Source organism: Sebastes fasciatus, chromosome 8, assembly GCF_043250625.1.
Source record: "Sebastes fasciatus isolate fSebFas1 chromosome 8, fSebFas1.pri, whole genome shotgun sequence".
Taxonomy (NCBI): domain Eukaryota; kingdom Metazoa; phylum Chordata; class Actinopteri; order Perciformes; family Sebastidae; genus Sebastes; species Sebastes fasciatus.
Window position 1 is genome coordinate 26,257,977 of NC_133802.1, and position 15,364 is coordinate 26,273,340.

A 15,364-nucleotide genomic window follows, 5' to 3' on the forward strand; every position below is an offset into this window, starting at 1 on the left:
CTAACTTTCCTTTAGCTTGTCAGTAAAATCACTTCTGGTTAGCATTTTTCAGTGTGTGCACAGCTGTAGTTCTCACAATAACCTTTCAGTAACCATATAAGTTGTTCCAAATTGAAATTCATGTATTTAAAAATACAACTTTGAAACTGTTGGAAGTTGGGAAACAATTCTTGATTTTTATGGAAGTTTTTATTGGACTTTCTTAGTTGTAATCCACAGAAGACATTCCACAAATGTGTACCATGATTTCCAAATACTTCACTATCTACAAACATGTTATTTTGTATTTGTGTTGTGTAAAGTCACATCCACAAAAATAAAGGGCGATTTGCAAATACGCATAACTTACTCTGTAAATAGTAATTGGTAATTAGTAATTAGTAATTAACCAATTGGACAAAATTCCGTAAACAAACAGGAGGAAAGTTACAAATGTCATGTGGCCCATAAATCCACAGGAAACCATCTGCAAATGCCCAAATATCATTCCAAATGTAGAAATAGAACCGCAAATGCGTATATATCACTTTACATGTAAACCTTAAAATACGTATTTACAGAGTAAGTTATGTGTATTTGCAAATCGCCCTTTATTTTGTGGATGTGACTTTACTCAACACAAATACAAAAATACATGTTTGTGGATGTAAACTAGGATAATATTTGGAAATCATGGTACACATTGGTGGAATGTCTTCTGTGGATTACAACTAAGAAAGTCAAATAAAAACTTCCAAAGATTTCCTCCATATCTCCTACATGACAAACCACAGCTAGCTAACACAAAATGCAACCAGTCTAAGCCTGTTCTCTGTTTTCATTGTAGTGTGTCTTTATAGAAAACGTAGCTAGGCAATGATGAGACAAGATGAAGTAAAGTACGCACAACAAAATATTAAACTACCCAACTACTTCATCTCAAATGCCATTCTGCCTGCTTACCAGTATCTCTTCTGCTCTGCTCGTCTTCTGGATGTAGAGTGGCTACAAGGTTATTTTTCCCGGACTTTTACAAACACACCTGTGACGCCATTAATTATTCTCGCGCAAAGGCTAACGTTAGCTATTTAAGCTCAGCTGGCTGATAACATTAGCTATTTAAAGGTCCCATATCATACTCATTTTCAGGTTCATATTTGTATTTTGTGTTTCTACTAGAACATGTTGACATGCTGTAATGTTAAAAAAACACTTTATTTTCCTCATACTGTCTGCTTAAATATACCTGTATTTACCCTCTGTCTGAAACGCTCCATTTTAATGGAATTGCAACAGAATTGCGTTTCTAAGCAACAGTTTTGGTCCATGTTTACTTCCTGTCAGCTGATGTTATTTACATACATTGCAACAGGGAATAAGCTGGAACCCATTTAGAATGTTTACGTTTAAAACCGTGTAATGTACCGTGTCGAAATATTGTATATTTGTGACATAACAAATGGACAGAAATCGAACAGCTTGTTTCAAACACACAATTTTTGAATACGGGCTGTGTGTATTTATCCGTATATTGAGCGTTTTGATAGTTTAACAGTATTTAAATAGCACTTAGACATGCTTTATAACATAAAAGACCTAAAAATCTCACTTTTTACAATATGGGACCTTTAAGTTTAGCTGGCAGCTAATGTTAGCTATTTAAGCTCAGCTAGCAGCTAGCTAATGCCCTATCTCTATCCCTTGCCATTTCGGGCGCTTGCCGAGTGACCTTGTTTCCCACCGCAGCCGAGATGATGTCTTATCTGCCGTGGCCCAAGTTGCGGCGACCACGGCGGGTCGTTGATTCAGTCAGTCACAGTCATGGTCTGCAGGGGTAACATTATATTATATAACTTAGCTATGCTAGTTTGGGGAGAAGGCAGTGCAGCTGCTGCTGTTGATGAACCAGTTGTTACATGTTACCTGTTATTAACCTGCTATTATCTGTTTCCCTCTCTCTGACATTCATTGCCATTCTGTAGAGCAACAGCTTTGTTCCAAGTTTACTTCCTGTCAGCTGATGCATTAACAAACATTGCAACAGGAAATACAAAGTGGCCCATTTAGATTGTTTATGTTATCAAGTTTGAAAAGGTGTATAGGATAAACCAGGGTTATAAAATATATTATGAGATATTATAAAAGATATATTATATAAATGCAAATTGAGTTTTTTTTACACAAATCTAGTAAACATACATGTGTTTATGCTTATTTTGACTAACGTCTATATATGTTACATCATTTTCTAGTTGCGCTCAAAGTAGGCTATATAGACCCTTTATCTTCTGCTACTCCATCACTGCCTGCAGCAGGTGGGTTTAGTCAAGTTGGTTTGTTTATTGTGAAATTGAGTTGTTATTATTATTATTGAAAATCACAGTTGAATACTTATTGGTATTTTTATATAATTTTTCTTACCAATAATGCGTTATGTTTCTGAGCAACATACACAATGGGTATATAACTATGTGCATGCATGTCTGTCCAAAGATGGGGACTTGGACTCAAGTCAAGTTGGATGCAGGGTTATTGTGATATATTCCAGTTAGGTAAGAGCCTGAGGTAAGCAGTGAATGGGAGGTATGAGGAAGGAATTGGTAGCAAGGGGGGCATCCTGAACAGATTTCACCTTGGGCTCCAAAGATGATGGCAACTGTGAAAATGTGCAATGGACAGTTTAAATGCTCTGGGCATCCCTGTGCTGTGGACACAGAGTGTTCTCTGTCAGAAACCAGACAGGCAACCGGCCAGCATGGCAGACTGGCGGCCAGTTAGCCAGTCATCTGCTGCTCATTTTTATTTTGCTGTGACACAATGGGTGAATCTGCTCAAAGTGGTTTCTGTCTAATTCAGTCATGTAGATTCTTGTATAGGTTTGAAACAAGGGTGTTTTCAGGGTCTTAATTTTGCTTCATTAGTTGCTTCCTTGATCCCACTCATTGAATCAATCAGCCATTCAACCTCTCATCAAGAATGTGGGTGTTTGAACGCCTCACTGGCACCATGATGCCTCCCACCAACCTGCTGTCGTTTAGGCCTCGATTGAAGACTGGAGGGAGGAAACCCAGCTGACCAACCAGCAAATACTCGTTAATTAACACTGAGCATATTTTACTAATTAACTGTGAAAAAACACCCTGATGTGCCTTTCATTGCCGTCCAATCTGGGTATTAGAGTGCATGATTTCCAGTCTGCTTGGCAGAGAGGAAAAAAAAAAGACGATAATAGAAATTTGCTGTCCTTGCAAGTTATCTCCAGTCCAGTAATTGGAAAGCAGTGGGTGTGTTGGTGGTTATGAAGACAAGCTGCATCAGCAGTGCCACTGCTAGCGAGGACAGATACATTACTTCTATATCTGCCCTCCTTTTATTTCATTGTTGCTGTTATGTACTTTATGAAATACTAAATTTCAGAACATCCTCAGCTTGTAATTATTTTCTGAAATTGGATTTTTTTTTTTCATTAACCACAAGTTCTTTGTCTTATTAATATTATTTTATAGAAAACTCAGGTACTGTCAGTCCAATTTTCTAATTGAGAGACATTCATTTAAAAAGGGTATGTTAAGGTGATAAAATGTCTATACCAGGATGACATTACTGTATGTTTGCTGCGTATTTCCTTAATTTTCTTTAACAAAAATGTTCAGAAAAATCCCCAGTTTCTTAAAGGAATAGTTTGACATTTTAGGAAAATTGTTTTTACAGTCAAACAAATCACATGTTTCATCACTGTGCTACTGAAGTGGACTATACCTTTTCGTGGGTCTTCCCTTAAAGACTAAAAATAGTGGTTCTGCAGCAGTGTTGTCAGCTTCAGTCGATTATGTTGAATCCCTCTGTCAGAGTCCGAGGGGAATTTTGAGTCTCATGTGGCCAGCTTTATCTGGAATAACAAGTTTCTCCTTAGATCTCCCTCCCTGCTGGCTACAGTAGATGGCCTATTTATAATGATATCAAATCTCAGACCTTCTGCCGACTGCTGGATCTCGCCTGGGGCTCCTCAAACGTGTGCAGTGTATGTATGTGTATGTATGTGTGTGTTTATGTGTGAGTGATCCCATGCTCCTATCAGTGTTTAAGATCATAAAATAAGGAAAAAGGTGAATATTATGATGATCTTGGCTTTAAAGGCCTCATTATTGGATTAAAAATTGAGATTGCCATTTAGCAGTTCTATATCGTTCCAGACGTCATCACAAATAATTAAAATATCATTTTGTATTAAGAGGAGGATGAAAGCCTCTGCCCTGTTGAAGGGTCCTTGAGCAAGTCGTTATATCCCTATAAACACCAGGGAGTGCTGTTTCATAGCTGATGTAAAATATGAATCGTGCTTGAAACGTTTCAGAAAACCAAATTGACAGACGGATGAATAATAAAATACAAAAACAACCCATTGACCCTTAGTTATTTTTCTTGTCCTCTTGTACCCAGTATCTTGCAATATGGTGGAAAGTAACTATACATTTACTCAACTACTGGACTAAGTGGAATTTTGAGGTACTAGTCCTTTTAGTATTTTCTTTACATTTCAGAGGGAAATATTGTTCTTTTTACTCCACTAAATAACTTTAGTTACTATTTTAATTACTTTGCAGATTCAAGTACAAAACATAATACAATAAAAAATATAATCAACAAATAAATAATGATGCATGATTATAGATTAAACAAGCCAGCAACATATAATGTAGTTAGAATGAGCTCCTTCCTTTACCAGCTGCAACATTAAAGTGATGTACTCATTAATACATCAATAATTATAATCCTACACTATAATATATCTATACATTCTGCATAATGAGTTTTTTTTAATTTTTGGTACTTTAAGTATATTTTGTATACTAAGTTTACTTGCTAATACTTTTTTAATTTTTTTTAAGTTTAATGCAGGAATTTTACTTGCAGCTGAATTTCCACACTGTGGTAGTAAAAATCCTCTTCCACCACAGGTATCTTGATCATCTGATAATAATTTAATACATTACATATACCTTTATACCACTAAATACTAGTTTACTTCTCATATCTTTCATGCATAATTGGCCACCTGCAGAGTTGTTAATGTAAATATGATGCACATTTGCACACCTTGTAGGCTGCCGTTCGGAAGTCTCATAATCTATTCCTCTGTTTTTGGAAATGTCACTTATAATTTATCCTGTTTATGTACTACAAATTATATATCAATTATGGTTTCACCACTGTGTACTGCACATTATTTTATTTACATTCCATTATGTTATATATAGTGTTTGTGTGTGTGTGTGTGTGTGTGTGTGTGTGTGTGTGTGTGTGTGTGTGTGCGTGTGTGTGTGTGTGTGTTTAGATTACACATTTTACCAAAGGTCTATTTAAAGCGTTTTATGATCACAACCAGTTTATATCAGAAATGATTATGAAGACCAAGCTATCAGGGGACATCAACAAATAAAATAAAATATCAGTTTGTCCAGATTGCTAGAGGACAGTGATGAAGTTTCTCTATCTTCTACCGCCATCAAGTGGTGAGAGGAGGAACCTGCAGTAAGGACTGACAGAGATGAGGAAGGAAAGGCATAATAGCTAGTGCATTTGCATTAGTAAAGATCAAAGCATTTGCTTGGCAAGAAGTGTTTTACTTTGAGTGGCAATTTGACACCCAGAGCAAACAGGAAGTTAACTATTCAAATTGTTATTCTGGTGCAGAGATTTACCTTCGAATGCAGAGAAACTCAAATATTTTTCTTTTCCTTGTTGATGCATGCCATCTCAAAGAAGAGAATGTTTTTTGTGCATGTAGACAATGGTAGTGGTTATGTTGAGTTTGGATTAGTGCAATCCTTTTTTAAATGTACAGCATCACTATTCACACATTCCCATTGTGCACGTTTGTGTACTGTGTATGCATTTGTGAGCATCTGTATGTACAGTACATGACTGTGTCTTTGTGTACTGGTGGTTGAGTACAAGTAGAACTGTGTCCCACTGTGAGGAGCATGAATAGAGAGCATTTTTTCCTCTGCCTGTTCCCTCCTCCTCTCCTGCTTTCTCTCTTCCTATCCTCTGTTCTCTTTTCTTTTCTTCTCATCACACCATCATGGCTGTTATGCAATGATGGGAAAAAGAAATACACTGCTTGTCTGTCTGATGCGGCCCACATCAAATCATTATTGAAGAGTCTACTTTATGTGTGCAGTCATGTGCAGAGTTCAGTTTTAACAGCAAGAAAAACTGGCACTCTGCAGGATTATTTCAATGCAGTCTCCACTTTTAGTGCGAAGCCCTCGTTGGGCTTCGTTGATATCAACTGTCGATTAAACAGTGTAGGTTGTTCTGTGATATCTTTGTCCTTAGACTTGTATATTATCTATGGATGGCATTCAGTGTACCAATTTTTTTCTCTTGCAAACAGACCAGAAATGTATCACAACTTATGTGTCTGATGAGTTTTCTATGAGTGACCAGCAAATGTTTAGAACAACAAATTGAAAAGCTTTATGAAACTTATTATAAACTGAAACACAACTGTTTTATATCAAAAGATGATTTGAGGAACAAAAGGGTTATTCATTCATACGGGAATCCCCAACATGACAAATCAACACAGTTAAGACCAATTTAGTACCTACAAAACAGAAGAACATGAACACAGAGAGGCTGAGCATGTATTAGAGATACTATCAATGTAGACCATATGCCTAATTCTTCGTCATGCCTGTGTTCCTCTCTAAGCAGGCAGCCAGTTGTATCGAACATATCAGTGGCTGGCAGGCTACATTATTGATGAGAGAGATAATGCACACTAGAGAAGCTGATGTCTCATAAACAGGGCTTGAAACAAACACCAGCTATCCAAAGACCTGATGTTATTATAGCACAAGAACTGTGGAGCTGAAGAAAGTAACTCTTCCTGTGACAAACTGTGCACATTTAGAATTTTTTTTTTAATGCTTAACCTTTTTTTCCTTCAAAAATATAAAACATAATCAAACATCCTCTCTTGATGTATTCAGACATCACCCAGAAAAAGGACTAGATTAGGATATAAAGATGCAAAATTTTAATATGAACCGCTTTCTCCATATTTTGGAGGAAGTCAACATAGTCAACATGAAACATCCACAAAGCCCATTCTCATCATGTCCAGCTAATCCACTTTCAGACATAATGAGGGGAAGTCTGGAATATGAAACCATCAGGGTGTGGTGTTTAGTGGCCAACTACCATACAGTATAACACAATCCACCTGGCCACACAAATGTCCAATATCACCATTAAAACACAAATAGTTTAAAAAATAGGCTACTAGTGACATCAAAGAATTGTAACTGGGATATGTAATCATATGAATCCAGGATTAACTTTATATTAACTTCAGAAAATCTCATATATAAATCGATATTTTTGATTCAGTAAATTGATAATTATAATAAAACTATATGAATAAAAAATTGTGTGATATAATATAGAAAACCCAAACATTCCAAACAAGATATACTAAATATTTCAAGATTCAAGCCCTTTATTGTCATTGTGTAGTACAACGAAATTAGATTGTGACAATCCCATAGGTGCTAATGAAAAGATAATACAATATAAAAAGAAAGAGATTTGAGAGTGCAATATAAATATAAAAAATATAAAAGATAATACAATATAAAATATAAAAATATAATATGTATATTGATGAGATGACAGTTTTGCCAGATTACAGTTTTGCCAGATTATTGCACAAAGTGTCCATCAGATAATTATATAATTATTGCACAGAGTGATCAGCATATATCCGCTCATATGCTCATTTGCTCATATTATCAAATATTTTCTACCTGCCATTCAACAGGTATGAAAAAATATTAATCATATGATTAACATTAATCACACATATGATGTTTGTCCATTTAAAAGATAATTTTGTAAATCAAGAAAGTCGTAAAAACTGTTGAAATATCAGATTGTGACAATACGTCATTAGAAAGACTACAAACCCAAAAGTCGCGTAAGTGACGTCACTCTCGCTGAAGCTACGAAGATGTTTCGTACTGGGATGAACTCACACGATAGCCGGGTCTTGCTCGTAAATTTCGCTTCCCGGCTTATGAAAGTCGATGGATAAAACACAACAGGTAAGATAAAGTATGATTTGTGCGTAAAGTATGATTTGTATGATTTGTACCTGGCCAGCTAGTGTTGGTGACGTATAATGTGCGAGACGAGAGATGTAGTTCACTAAACAATTTCACACAAAAACTAAATGGTACTACGACAGACTGCGAATTTCTCGACTTGCAAAATTATCTTTTATATTGACAAACATCATAAGTGTAATTCATGCCACAATTCAAACGGGATAAAAAAAAATGTGTCGCTCTCCTTTGATTTACCGTTCATATTTTTTTCTCCAAAATAAGTTCCCATGGAATAACTGTGTATTTTGTGATGATACTGAAACTACTGATCATTTATTTTTTCATTGTATGTATTCTGGAGCTTTATGGCTTGATAAACTCTACATGACTGGCTTTTCCCAAAAGTTTCTCATCTGGGAAACTTCTCTCAAAAGGACATTGTTTAATGACTTGTCATAGACAATATCAAAGATGACTCTCTGGTGAATGACATTCTCATTCTTGGAAAATTTTATTTGCACAAATCCAAGTATATGAAAGTGAAACCTAGGTTTAATGTGTTTCATTCTGAGTTTCTTTCTTACATAGAAGCCCTTAAAGTCATGTAAAAAACTAAAATGCTTTGAAACTTCTTAGTATAATAGAAGAATATGAATTACAGGTACAGCCCTAGCCCTTAAAGGGACTATTTGTAACTTTCAGAAATGCTTGTTAACAGCGACACCTGTGGCCGTTAAGTCAACGAAAGTCAGCGTCGGGCTCGCGCTTGCTCGCTCTAAATAGACATGAACGAGCATCGCTCAAAACAGTGAGGCGACACACGTCAGCTAAAACCACAATATCACTCTATATTTCACCTGCTTGGCAGTAATGTTAGCTGACCAGACGGAGGTCTCTCCATGAATAAATGCTGATCTTAGTGTTGGCTGAAGCAGGAAGAGAAACATTATCGTCTCCGACCGGGTGCCGGTGTCTCCCTCCGGCACCCGGTCAGAGACGATAACGTTTCTTTCTGCGGAGCCCCGTCACTTCACAAGATACGGGAAACCTCTGTTGGTCTGGAGGAGCTGCAGCAGTTATTTCTGCACAAACTTTCACTGTACATTCACTAGATATTCTGAGAGCTAAACTAACTCTTCTGCAGCGTGGAGTGAGCGCGCATGCACGTCTAGAGGTGGAGCGAGCTGAGTGAAGGCAAGCAGCGGAGCAGAGACTCCGGCCCTGGAGACCAAAGCTACGGTCTCCACCGCGTACTACGACCGCCGCCAACACTGTTTTGCAAGACAGGCATCACACATGGATGTATTAAAAGGCTTCACTAGATATAACTTTGAGGTTTTGGTGCTTCCGTGTAGTTTGTGTTGGAGTCTTGTCTGAACAGCATAGCCACATGCGAGCGCGCATGGGAAACCGACCCGGTAGATTTATACGTGTAAAAAGTTAAAAACAGTCCCTTTAAAGGGACTATTTGTAACTTTGTACGCGCATAAATGTAGCGGGTCGTCACACATGCGCGTTCACGTGTAGCCGCTGTACCCTCCTCCTCTGCCTGCTCGCCTTCACTCAGACAGCTCAGCTTGCTCCACCTCTAGACGTGAACGCGCGCTCACTCCACACTGCAGAAGAGTTAGTTTAGCTCTGAGAATATCTAGTGAATGTACAGGGGACGTTTGTGCAGAAATAACTGCTGCAGCTCCTCCAGACCAACAGAGGTTTTCCGTGTCTTGTGAAGTGACGGAGCTCTACAGAGATTTACGTTGTCTTCTCGTTACCGACCGGGTGCCGGTGTCTCCTCTGCTCTCTCCGGCTGCGGGCGGAGAGAGCAGGGAGACACGCTGGAGAGCCCCGCTGCCTCAGCCTGCACTTAGGCAGGAAAAGCCAACACTAGGATCAGATCTAAATCATGTTCATGGAGAGACCTTCGTCTGGTCAGCTAACATTACTGCCAAGCAGCTGAAATATAGAGTGATATTGTGGTTTTAGCTGACTTGTGTCGCCTCACTGTTTTGAGTGATGCTCGTTCAGGTATATTTAGAGCGAGCAAGCGCGAGCCCGACGCTGACTTTCGTTGATTTCACGGCCACAGGTGTCGCTGTTAAGAAGCATTTCTGAAAGTTACAAATAGTCCCTTTAATTTAATTTATTATTATTTTCATGTATAATTTTACATATTTTATTTGTTCTTGTTCTGTATGCACTTTGTCCTTTTACTCTATTGCAGTGATCTATGAGCCATGTTGTTTGTAAATTTGAATTTGTTCAATAAAAAAAAATAAAGTTCCCATGTGGGCACACCGGAAGAGGAGGGACTTCACCGCAAGCGTTCCGTTCCTTACTCCTGATTGGCTGTTGACCACGTCTGTCACTCATCTAGCCACGCCCCCCACTGCCAGCGACTTCCGCTTCTGTGTCAACCCAAGGCTACACACTAAACTCCTGCTCTCATATCTCTGGACTTTGTCAAAACATTCACTCTGCACAGCACACATCACCGAGGTAAGACCACAGACATGTAACTGCTCTGTCTATGATTCTCCTGTTGTGTTTTCAAGACCTGCTTTTGCGTTTTGTGTACAAGTTAGAAGGTTGCTAACTGTGCTAGTTAGTTAGCCACCTTTTTCTGTTAGCCCGCAGGCTAACGTTCATAATGCTAGCTGTCAGAAGAGCATGACGTCCTGTCAGAGTTTGGAGCTGTCACACCTTTGATGTGTGTTGACAATCAGCACCCCATTATGCTTATTGAATTATCTTGTTGTCATTTAAATTGTTTGCTTAGATTAATCAAGTTTAAATTGGTTAAACTAGGTTCAATTGGGAGACTGTATGTGCTAATGTTATCAAGCAAAGCATCTGGGATGGGTTATTCTTCTCAGCACTTCTGTTGCAAGTTGGAAGTTGTTAGGTTGTCAATTTAGATTTCATTAACAGCACACAGCTTCATAGTTGAGTGATTTTTAACAGCTGATAGTCGTTGGGCTCTTCCTAAATGTATGAGCAAGCAGTACTAGTATCTAATATAGATGGATAGAGAGATGGATAGATAGATAGATAGATATATAGATGGATAGTTAGATAGTTAGATGGATAGTTAGATAGTTAGATGGATAGATGGATAGATAGATGGATAGTTAGATAGATGGATAGTTAGATAGTTAGATGGATAGATGGATATATAGATAGATGGATAGTTAGATGGATAGATGGATAGATAGATAGATGGATAGATGGATAGATGGATGGATAGATAGATAGATGGATAGTTAGATGGATAGATAGATGGATAGATGGATGGATAGATAGATGGATAGATAGATAGATGGATAGATGGATGGATAGATAGATAGATGGATAGTTAGATGGATGGATAGATGGATAGATGGATAGATGGATGGATAGATAGATAGATGGATAGTTAGATGGATAGATAGATGGATGGATAGATAGATAGATGGATAGTTAGATGGATAGATGGATGGATAGATAGATAGATGGATAGTTAGATGGATAGATGGATGGATAGATAGATAGATGGATAGTTAGATGGATAGATGGATGGATAGATAGATAGATGGATAGATGGATAGATAGATAGATAGATGGATGGATGGATAGATAGATAGATGGATAGTTAGATGGATAGATAGATGGATGGATAGTTAGATGGATAGATAGATGGATAGATGGATGGATAGATAGATAGATGGATAGATGGATAGATGGATGGATAGATAGATAGATGGATAGTTAGATGGATAGATAGATGGATGGATAGATAGATAGATGGATAGTTAGATGGATAGATAGATAGATAGTAACTTTATTGATCCCGAGGGAAATTCAAGTTTCCAGAATCACAGTTCCATAGTGCAAAACATGTTAGTAAAAAGGCAGTAAAAAGTTAGTAGTACAAAGTACAAAAAAATATACCAGATATAAAAATACAAGGAGATGAAGAAAACTGTTAAAACTGAATATAGTGCAGGGTAACAGCTGTGATACCATTGAGCTATAGTATCTGGTATGATAAGATTAGATGAACCTTTATTAATCCCCGGATGGAAATTCAGGTGTCAAAGCAGCAACATCAGCAAACAGAGTGAAACACAGTAGAGGTAAAGTATACAAAAATTATAAAAACAATAATGGAGATATAAAAGATACAGAGTGAATGGGTGAACATAGTGTGTACAGTCCGTCAATAAAAAAATTTATGTACAATAAATAAATGTAATATGTACATATATGCAGTCTATCAAGTGGTATATAGGATGTATAGTGTAAAGTAAGTGTAAAGTGCGCCAGTGGTTTGAGTCCAAGATGGTTGCAGATAGTGTGTGTTTAAAGTCCTTAAAGTCCTTAAAGTCCTCATAGTTCTCATATGGGGGTCAGCCTTGGTTATGGAGCCTGATGGCTAGCAGCATGAAAGACTGACCCAGGCGCTTTGTGTTAGTAGTTTGTGATAGTAGTGAGACTGTCAGATCAGATCTGGTAGGTGAAATGTCACATGAAGCCAAAAAATTTAAAGGATGTGCAGGTCGGAAGAAGATGACTGTGTGAAACCCGTCAGATTCCCTTGTGTAAGAATGATGTGTAAAGGGGCACCACCACCACCACCAGCAGCAGCACTTATCTCAGTCCAAGTCGCCTCCTATCATGTTTAACTGCCTCAGCAAACAGTGGGAATGTTCCCCTGCCTGTTTGGCTTCCCACTGCCTCCATCACCATGTAGATCCAACTCACAGGAGAGACTAAACAAAGCTTTGTCTTTTTTAACGTCGGTGTACTGCAGGTCATTGACACCGAGGGTTGCACTGACACAGCCTGGCTGTTTATCTGCTCTCCCTGGTAGACATATCCCCCCAGAGGCTGGCTTCAGGGGCTTGTGATGGCGATGATGCCTGGAAAGATTACATTTATTGTTCCAGAGGGATATTTATTATCACAACAAGTACACAGAAACATACAGATATACGTATAGCAACATACAGTGCTCACACCAAGAGGGAGAGTCTGTTCAGATACCAATATCCTGTTGTCTAGTACGGTATATTGAAAATATTATGACTACCACTTGGGAACTTTGTATTGCAATAGCAGGCAAAAATGCAGACACATTTTTGGTACTGGTATAAAGGAACAGATACTGAGCATTTGAGACACTTTATCCTGTTAACCTGTTAACAGGACACTGTATATTTTTTATCTCGTAGATAAATCAGTAACAATTGTTGCCAGACAACAATATTTTGAATGCGTTGATTATATTAAGCACTCTACTAAAGTTGTACTGCAAACTTAACGCTTCATATTTTTTCACATTTATAAATGAAAACACAGTTCAGTTGTACCAAAACAAATTATTATCTAAGCATGTTATGTAATATAAATCAGATTTTCAATAAAATTTAAATATCTAATGATGGATTTTAAATGTTTTCTGGTCCTAGAGAAATAATCTTAATATATTATAAGTTTTTTTAGTTTGAGATTACCAAATGATCCTGAAGGCAGACACCTGCTGATTTTATTGCTACATTACAGGAGACACCAGGCCATTCTCTGTGGGATTACAGCTGTTGTCATTGTCTTATTTGTCTTCCTCCCAAAGGTGCCTTAATAACCTCCTTAGTTAGTTGCTATGGCGATGGTCTCCATTTGAAAGGGGAGCATCTCATTGTACCAACGGACTACCTTCCTCCCCACAGAGCAGCAGAGTGAGGTAGCAGGATAGATGACAGTGTTTGTTGATCTCGTGGTCGGCTAGTTAAGTGTTAATTCTGTGAACACCTTAAGAGCTATTTCAATTGTGCAATATGTATTTTCGAGTTCTGTGGTTGAATTTAAGGGAACAGGAAAGAGATTTTGCAAGGCAGGCACTAGTTTCAACACAGCTGAGAGGAATATTGCAGGACTAACACGCACTAAAGCAGATGTAACACCAGCAGAAACTTGAACTCTTTTGACACCCAAGTTGTAGTTTTTGGATTTGAAATGCATTTCGTGGTTTTTCAGGAAGAATGAGATGTTAGAATTTCCCTCCTACTACCTGTTAAATCATATTATCGTGTGAATCCTTTAATATAAAAGGCACTTATGTCTATACTAACATCTAACATTTGGCTTCATTTTGTTTTTGTGCGTCCTATGTGTGCAGTGTGTTGCCACATGGGGATAAGGCAAAGTTTGAGCTAGTCCAGGCAACCATCCAGGCAACAGAGACACAATACTGTATGTATAATTTATGATAGAGCAGGGTAACAGGCAGCCAATCAGGAGCCTGTCTGATACACAGCCATTGTATTGTTTTGCTCTGCTTTGTTTGGCTCATGGTCATAGGGAGTGCATGCCCGTCAGCAGGGACATATTGTGAGAAGGAACTGTCTAACCAGATACACCATCACCGTCATTATTGGCATATACAGTGATGTGTAGATATTGATCTGTTATTCATTTCCTGGCGGTATTTGACAGATGTTCTACATTAATTGTCACTACATGTCAGGACAATGGGGGGAGGGGACCATGTACAGAGTGCAAGAAGTTGGTTTGCTATTTGTTTTCTTTCCTGTTCTTGTTTACTGATAGTGAAATCAACATCAACAAACACTCCTCCTTCAGCAAGCTGAAGAAGGGCTCGGCAATGTTCTCCTTTTCAGTAACACAAGACAACAAAGTATTTGCTGATCTGTATCTGTGTTTTGCACTGCTGCACAAACTGACAGAAAGAATGTAAACATTGTTATTGTGGAATACCTTATAAAATGAAAAAGTACCTCGCCCAGATAATGTGAAAGATATTCAGTCAGAGCTGCTAAAGCACTCAACAGGTTAAATCCATCCATACACAGTGATCATTTTCGGCAGGACCACCAGCACACCTCGACACACAGAAACAAAAAAATCCTGCTAAACCAGATTTCCCCAGCTGAACCAGTCCCACGTCAGCACAGTCGTGAACAAGGTTGAATACAATACTTGCTTTTGCGCACTTGTTTTATATGCACTCAGTTAGGAGTGTCGCTGCGTTTGCATTTAAGGGTGGATACATGAAAGAAGTTTCGAGGTAAGATGCTGAGTTGGCTCTCTAAGTAGCAGGTTTTACCTCCTAGCAGGTATCGCTGGAATGTGCTGACTCACCCGACATTGAATCCTGGTTTGTGTGTGTGTGTGTGTGTGTGTGTGTTTGTGTGTGTGAGAATTAGAGAGTGTTATGTTCCCTAAGGGTTTTACACCATAGCAGGAGGGACATGAAGAGGACAGGCTCTTCA

General features: G+C 38.2%; 1 protein-coding gene across 2 annotated transcripts in view; it reads left to right on the forward strand.

Moving 5' to 3' along the window:
* Nucleotides 1-10,450: 10,450 nt before the first annotated feature.
* The window catches only part of LOC141773035 (oxysterol-binding protein-related protein 2-like), a 31,661-nt gene continuing 26,747 nt past the window's right edge, over nucleotides 10,451-15,364 (forward strand). For both annotated transcript variants that reach the window (XR_012594991.1, XM_074644674.1), the window contains exon 1: nucleotides 10,451-10,592. The gene's annotated coding sequence lies outside the window, so the exon portion shown is untranslated. The remainder of the gene's footprint in view (nucleotides 10,593-15,364) is intronic.